At 39.3% G+C, this 8,569-nt stretch overlaps 1 long non-coding RNA gene across 1 annotated transcript; it reads left to right on the forward strand.

Moving 5' to 3' along the window:
* LOC122863535 lies at positions 1-8,249 on the forward strand. The gene is made up of 2 exons (XR_006375030.1): positions 1-442; positions 6,341-8,249. It is a non-coding gene; the product is annotated as an uncharacterized LOC122863535 (long non-coding RNA).
* Positions 8,250-8,569: the final 320 nt, after the last annotated feature.

Raw genomic sequence — 8,569 nt, forward strand, 5'->3', positions numbered from 1 at the left:
TATAATACTTTTTACTTTGCACTGATGTTGTGTCTAGGAACAATATAGAACTGAAATGAAATGCAAATCAAATTTAAGCCTGTGACTCACTTTTGCATGCATAATATGTTGTATACTTGCACTTGTACACTTATGTCATCCACAGTCTGCAGTCTCTCTTGTCAGCCCAGAGCAGATAGCCATCTTGCCGTTTATGTCAGACCTCTCTCTATGGTCTCTATGGAGTGAATGTTTTCTCTGTCTACCTCCACATTGAAAGTCTGTTCATTTTTTCTTTTCTTCTTCTTTTTTCTTCCTGGCAGCACCTAGAGAGCTCAGAGTATCTCTCTTTTTCCTCTCCCAGATGGTTGGAGATAGCAGCTCTCCAGTTGCTGACATAGAACGGTCCCTGTTCTTTGTTTCCACTGGTGACAAGCAGAGCGGATGGTGGCTTTTTCAGTAGGTGAGATATGATTGTGCAGATTTACACATTCTCTCACACACACGCACGCACACAAACACACAAAACACAAACAGTCATCATTGAAGCCAGGGGTATGTCCCTCTATGTATTTACAATTCCTTGTGAGAGCAGGAGTGCATGTATCTGATTGATCGCCTTTTACTTTATGTACAGTGGAGCTGCAAGAGTGGTATAGTTTGTTTATGATGTAGTACTTATTTTTGTGTGTGTGTGTGTGTGTGTGTGTATACTTAAAGTCAAACCCCACACACACACACACAAGGTGTCATGAGACTGTCAGCAAAGGCTTTGGCTGCAGCTCCTACGGGCATGTGGTCCTGCCACCTATAATCTACAATGAGCAGAAATGAGTTTCTTTTGTAGGCACCGCCTTCCCTGGACACACACATATACTGCATTTGCTCTCTCTCTCTTTCTTTCTCTGTCTCTTTCCCTCTCTCTCTTTTAAACGCGCACACCTAATCATATATGCAGCTGGTGTAATAATAAGGCAGGGTGCAGACAGTACTGGAATAACTACTGAGACAGGGTGATACTTCACAACCCTAATAATTGGATACGACTCTATTTCCTAATTACTAACTAAATCATATACGCTGCAGCGCCATACCATGCAAATAAAACAGACTGACACACGCACACACACACACATATACACTCACACACACACACACGTTCAGCTGTCTGCAAATTGATGCACAAATGCATTCTAACATCAATGTGTCTGACCGTCTCACTTACTGACTGACGTACTCACATGCAAACATGCACAAATACTCTTCACCATCCATGTATGTAAGCATTCTTTTTCTCTCTGTCTCTTGTACAAGCTGATTGTATACAACACCATAATGTGTGTTGTACTGTACCCCTGCATGCAGTCATACTATGCTTTTATGGACTGTGAGACTGAGAAAGCTTTGGTTACATACATGCATTATAAAGGGAGTAGCTTTTGAGAAGAAATGGCACTACATCATTCCATAAACCCTTGAGGCACCAGAGGTGTATGTGTGCATGGAGTGAGGTACTGAAATAAAGAGTGAGGAGAGATTTTCTGGTGTGTGCATGTTCCTGTTTTTGTGTTAGAGCTGATGTCAGCACACAGAAAAGGGCAACATGTCATGTCAATACTTTAAAGACATGTATATCACTTGTGTGATCACATTCTATTCTCTAAATCACCAAATCATTAAAAGACTAATTTTTTCTTGGTTTCTTGTGTGTATAAAAACCAAGGTAGCAGAAAATACAATGTAAGCTTTCTGATACTCTATTGATCTCTGCGGGGAAAATACTCTTTTTGTTTGTGCCTTTCCAGGGAGGTCAGAGAGCAGGGTTAGCTACGGAGCAGTGTCAGGTAAAAAAAAAAGAGCATTATTATCAGTGGTGTACAGCACAAACCTGAGTCAATGGCCTGTTGTAAGGCAAAAAAAAAAAAAAGATGGGGTGACTGCTATTTGGTAAGTTTGAATCCAAAGGTGTGGTTCATGTGGTGGTGGTGGTGGTGGAGCAGTGAGGTGGTGCACCTTCAGTCATAACCCGTTGAATCTGCTGCAATGTATTCTTTCTCTTTAGAAATAGTGCACTCTTGCTCTGACAATTTCGTGACAGAGCGAAAAGCCTCCCAGGAGGAAACTTTTGTGGGAATGAATATATGGCACCTTAAATTAAATTACTAGTGTTTTTCTGGTTGCAGGAAAGCTGTTGCCCAGTGTAAGACACAGTTATGTGATATATTAGGTGGGGAGCCAAACAGAACAGGCAGCAGAAAAGCCAAGCCCTGTGTCTATAAAGGTTGCAGCTGCATCAACAATTACTCTACAATTACCTCCTCTGTCTGTGTGTCATGGAACATAATGACACTTGCTGGATGACTATTATTCACACCATTGTCATATGTATATATAGTTGGAACAAATGTTGTTATAATTTATTTTCCCCCAATGAATATATGGCAGAATTAAACTTGCCAACATATCACAGCAGTGACAGAACCCCAGAATTTGGTTGGTTCAGTTGTAATGGAATTAGAAAAAGAAATCTTATTAATGAAAGATGGGATGTTCATATTAACACATCTGCAAAACAAAATATGTTTTGGGGCGTGGATATTGTAGGAAAAAATCAGATGCCACTTGTGTTGAAAAACAATGTATAAATGCAATTATACCCTCCAGCATGTCTTTTGTTTGTGACTGTGATTGTAGGTGCTTAGGTGCTGCAGATGGTAACCATCAACATCATAATCATATCTATAATCTCAGTGAAGACTTTCCTTTGGGGTGTTATTTCTTGAGGTGAGCATAGTCTTTATCGTAGCGGGAAAGAGAAGCAATGAAGCGCAGTGTCTGCTTGGTTAAACTGTATAATAATCATAGTGCAGAAATCTGCACTGGCACAATTCAGATGAATAAAAATTATGTTTTTGAAAAAACATTTAACCACAGTATTGTAGTTTTGCTGAGAAAATTGTTTTTCCCCTCTTTTTCAGTAATACACATTCACACCTGGTTAAGTGTCTTGCTCAAGGGCTCCTCAACATGGTGGATGCTTTATCAATGTGGCGACTTAATCCTGGTCCCATGACTGAAGAGCAGTTGACTGTTTGATAAACCCCAAACAGCGATTGTCCAGTCATAGCTTAGCAACCATAAGTAGGCACGGCAGGTCTGTCAAGCTTTGGATTTCTCCGCATGGTAAAGTGTATGATGCTTTAATAAGAGTAACAGTAGTAAGCTAGTGTTATTTCCAAAGACAAGGGGAATGTCATCAGCAAATAACATTATTTAGTGGGTTTACAGGTCATGTTAAAGAAATACCTTTACAATCTGTACAGCATTCGACACCCTCTGTCCTTAGACCAGGGCGATTCAATTACAAATTGAATTGGGCCAGATTTTAAAACCAGGAAATGTAGATGGTCCAGACATTTTCAGCAGCCTATTTAAAACCTTGTTTTAGTTTTTGGTAATGACAAATTTGTCAGCCGTTTGGAGATGTCGGTAAAATAAACAAATACTTGCCTGTCCAGGCAGGATTAAACTGACCATTTTCATTGTCAGATTTACGTTTCAGGATTGACAGAGACATATTTTCAGTAGAGCACTTCCCTACGATTGTCAATAGCCAGATGTTTTGAAAAGCTACTAAGTGTAGTCGGAACTCACATGAGAAAACGTTGATTTGTGAAAGATATGATTGCGGTTTCGCTACATCTGTAAACATCCTGCTCAATCTGTACTGCGCATGTGGAACTCTCAACAGAGATGAGAAGGAAGCGAGATGGCTCACTTGTTAGCTACTTCCATACACTATATGTAGTTTACTTATTTTGTCATATATCAGATTATGTATGCTGGGACATTCAGAGGTTGCTTGGGCCGGATGTGGCCGTGGGCTGCCAATTGAATAGGCCTGCCTTAGACCCTTGATTCGGAGAAGGAAAAACTCCTCCCCCAAAAAAACTTTTAATGGGGAAAAAGAGCAACAGAGGAGGGATCTTTCTCCCAGGACGGACAGACATGCATACTATATCAGAGTTTATAGTAATGACAGTGGCTTCTGCTCTTTACTTGGTCCAGAGAAACTTGCGTTATATAGCATTACATTTGCCAAACTCATCGGTTATTCCTCATACTCAAATCCTTTTCTTTTGTAGTGTTTTAAAATATGAACATTAAAGCATGACCAAGCCTATGTTTTTCTATAGGAAGAATCAAAACCATCCAAAGGTTGTGTTAGATTAATAACATTTTAATTACAAATATATATATTCTGTACTATAGCACTAGGGCTAACTAGCTCTACCCTGCAATACAAAAACAATGTTGTTCCTTTATTTCCATGTCTTTTACATGGATCATTAACTGAGGATGCTGACTTTTTCCCTGGGACACTTAGCTTTAACCTCAGTCTTTTAGCATTATGTCATGTATGTACCCATCAAATACATATTCAAGACCCCTTTTGCAGGGTTCTTGTTTTAAAATAAATCAGGTGGAAAGGTTAAAAAATCAGCTGGAGGCAGACTTTTCAACCAACTCATGGCGTTTTAGCGTTAGCATTAGCCATGGATGTATTAAGAGAACACCCATAGACTTTACATTGGGATGACATCATGTTGATAAAAATTTGCTTGGCTGTGGGAAAGCTTTACAAATATAAGACCTTCGTGGATTAAATAATAATTCAAATAGTGATGAATGACCTTGTTTGCAGTTTGAGTGTACTGGCAAAAGATTTACGATTGTCTCTTTTATAATGGTGGTCTATGCTTTTTGGGCAGCCGGGATTTTTTCGTTGCAGTACCACAACTGGCCACTGGAACAAGTTGGCAGCAAGGCTGAGTGGCGACATGTATATCCAACTCTCTTAATACATCCATGTCATTAGCTTACACTAGTTAGCTACAGCTGATAAGATGTGCCAGCAACAGTCATTTCAACCAAAAAAATCTATAGTTGTCAGGTAGAAATGAGAAGCCTGTTTTTGCTTATTTCTGTATGAAATCAAATACCCATTGTTTTAAACACAAGTTATCACTGTAAACTACATATGTGCAGTGCTACGGAAAGCTTGACCGGCAGCAACACTAACTAAGGGGGACAGGGCTTAGCAAGTGGTCAATTAGTCTGCTCACTTCACTACCCAGCTTCTATATCGTATAAGTGATATACTGTATACAGTATCTTTCAGGTAGACTTGTTTTTAACTGCAGTCTTGCTGTTACAGTAATACACTAAAGTCTATTTCCATTTCATTTCTCCTACTCTCTCTGTCAGCACCATTCATTTGGATTTTCATTAAATATTGAACATGGGCCCAAGTTACAGCATAAATAACCAGATAAATGGCATAAATCCTACTGGAAATCAATTAGACTGTCTTAGCATATTCATTGGGCCATAAATGGAAGATGTTTGCCATCATGTCAGAGTGTCATCTGTTTTTCTAAGCAAGAGGAGAGAGACATTTAGAGATGGTGGATGTTGCTATAAGTGATAAAGGCAAGGGTTTGATTCTTGGTTTGGAAAGTGCATAAACAAACCTAGCATGCTTGCCTAAAGTTGTTGTTTTGGAACAGTATAGCTTTAATAGAGATGTTCAGTAATGTCTAAACAGAAGAGTCTTTTACTGGCTTAAAGACCCTGGTTCATATCCAGGCAGTCACATATGGCATCAAGCTGTCCCAAGACATCTTGCAATTCAACAGGGGAAGCAATTGGAATAGTTTGGTCACGAAAACGCTCCTTATGCCAATATGAAGGATTGAATTGGCAAAAGTGTTTCTGTATAACACCAGTTCCAAAAGTGTCTCTCCATGCTTCTCCAAATACAGCCGGTCCTCCCATTGTGATACATAACAACTTCATCTGTTGTACTGTGTTTGTCTTTGCACAACAATGTCCATCTAAAAAAGAGTGATGAGAATGTTTGTGATTGTTTTACTGTCAGTAAGGTTATGTTTTTTAACACAAAAACCAACAGAATTTGAAGCTGGATTGAAAGGTTAGTCGTCTGTTCACATTATATTTTGTTTTATAAGTGTTTTATCTAGACTTTGGCATTATTTAAAGCTGAGTAAATGTCCAATTCTTCTTTTTATCTTCTGAAGCATTCAAAGTAATTCAATAAATAAAGTGTTTGCAATTTTAGGTCCGTATACCAACTGTGATGGACAGGATATTCCCATGTTTTTACAATGATATTATTATAATTCACCCGAAACCTCTTGATTTGTCTGACACTGTACTGTTAAATTACTGTTCTGTGTGTATGTTTGGACAGGTTCTGTATGTGTGTGTGTGTGTGTGTGTGTGTGTGTGTGTGTCATATGTTTTGTTCCAACTCCATCTGTCTCCCATTGAAAAGCAGGTCCTCCATCAGGTCTTATCAGCTCTCCTCAGACTGCGGACTGTGACTCATTCAGGAGGCCCTCGTCTGACACATCTGAAGCCCATCGATGTGGCTGTGAATGTTAACTTCTGCAGATTCAACTCCTCTCCATCTTCAACTTATTGCTGCTACAGTCGTTCTGCTCAGAAAAGACTTGTACCCTTCACGAACCTGTGTGTGTGCAGGAAAAGGCCGACATGCTGAATTCTTCTGAAATCTTTCTGTTCTGAACTGACAGAACAGAATTATAGCTCAATGTGATCCTATGTGGTTAACAAATTCATAGTGTGAACGTCCAATATGCTGAGTTGACAGAAGGTTGTAGCTCAGTGAACTGTGTAGTGACATAAATCAGGTAAGATTCTGCTCACCAAACATGGTTTAACAACAACTGCTGTAAGTGTAACCTTTAATCTTTAATGTTTTTAATACCCTATTCTACTGTTTGATAGAAATCATATCTCAAATTGACTGGATTGATAGGGAACATTGCCTAATAATGCCAATAGCCAATCCCAGAAACAAAGCCATAGACTGTATTTAGTTTCTAGCCATAGACTGTATTTTTTAAAAATGGACGTAGTGTCTGTGACATCACCCATAGGTTTCTGAAGAACCGTTGTGAAGCTCAAAGTGGGTGGCTCTGGCCGTCGCCATCTTGGCAGTGCCTGACAGTTAATTCAAAAATGGGCAAAAAGGTGGAGCTGAGGCAAGCTGAATGAAGCCTGGTTGATGAAACCACCTGGCGGCAAGCCACCTGATAGGGCACCCACCTATATAAGTTATAAGTTAATTGAAACAGTCCAACATGAAGCCGGTGTATATTTGGTGCTGATACTGTATGCATGGTCAAAATGAGGGATTCAAACAGATGAAAGTGACCCAAGATATAAGCTACCTAACCGCAAACATTTCTCTCACACTCTTTCACACAAAGGGTTTATACTGACAATATTTAATATTTAAGTATATTTTTGTGTCCTTTATTTCACATTTAATTTATTTCACATTTGTTAAAAACTGATTTCCTGTTTGCCTTCCATACACATCGTAATCATTTTCCATGCTCTGAATCTACTACTTAGGAATTTAAGCTTGAAGGAATCTTTCAGCTCCACAGAAATATTGACTTGATTTATATTGTGACATATCGTATGGACTACTACGACAAACAGGTTTGTTGTAGAAGTTTTTCTCCATATTGCCCAGGCCTGCTTACTTACCAGTTTATTTTCCCTTTCATCTCTCATTTGTATATTCGTTCTTCATTCTTTTTCCCTCGTTCCCCTCTTTCCCTTTATCTCTCTCTGGTTGGTGTGGTCCATTGGTATGCAGGGTGATATTGGCTGGTGTTTGCAGGGGAAGGATAAAGCGGTAATCAGTGCCAATGAAGCAGCTCTTGTCCCAGAGCACAAATGTGCCAACATCAGCAACACCACCAGACCATGTGTGTCAGTGTGTATGTGTATGCGTCTTTGTGTGACAGAAAGGGAGCAGTATCAAAGAGGTCAGACAGAGGTCATTGTCTTCGACACAAATGTTATATGACTGCTTTTCTCTTGTGCACAGTGCCGGCTGTGCAATATGATCACTGCTATCAAAATGTAATGGTTAGCTTTCCTATATTTTTATGGTCCCATCTCACTCTTGACCACGCTGAATTAATTGGGAGGAAGAATTGTTCTTTCCAGAGACATACAGTATGTCATACTCACTAGACCTAAATGTTATCCTTGTACAACCTTAGCCCCATTGCATGGTACTGATGCAACTGTTGTGAAATTTATTCTAGGATGACTGTTAGGAAAATATGAAACCAAATGCATTTGTTATTTTTGTTTCCTTATTATCGGAGAAGCGAAGATTTTAATAAACAGTGCAATACAAATAGTTGTCAGTGTGTTGCAAAAAGTGAGACACATAACAAAATTTAATGAGGAAAAATATCATAACCATCCAAGACGACATCCTAAATCATATAATTCCTTTTTCAGTGACAGAAATCTGAATGCGAACACTGAACATCTCGTGCCAAAGTGCTGATGAGCACAGCACTAAACTATCAAATGCGTCAGTAGACCAGCTAACTGCTTAGTGGATGACTGAGATTACAGCTTCCAGCTGACAGCACCCACATGTGTGTGTAAGCAAACCTCACCGAGACAAATAAAGGTTAAAATAATTAACACTCTGAGATCAGCAGCCTTA

Source organism: Siniperca chuatsi, linkage group LG16 (assembly GCF_020085105.1).
Source record: "Siniperca chuatsi isolate FFG_IHB_CAS linkage group LG16, ASM2008510v1, whole genome shotgun sequence".
Taxonomy (NCBI): domain Eukaryota; kingdom Metazoa; phylum Chordata; class Actinopteri; order Centrarchiformes; family Sinipercidae; genus Siniperca; species Siniperca chuatsi.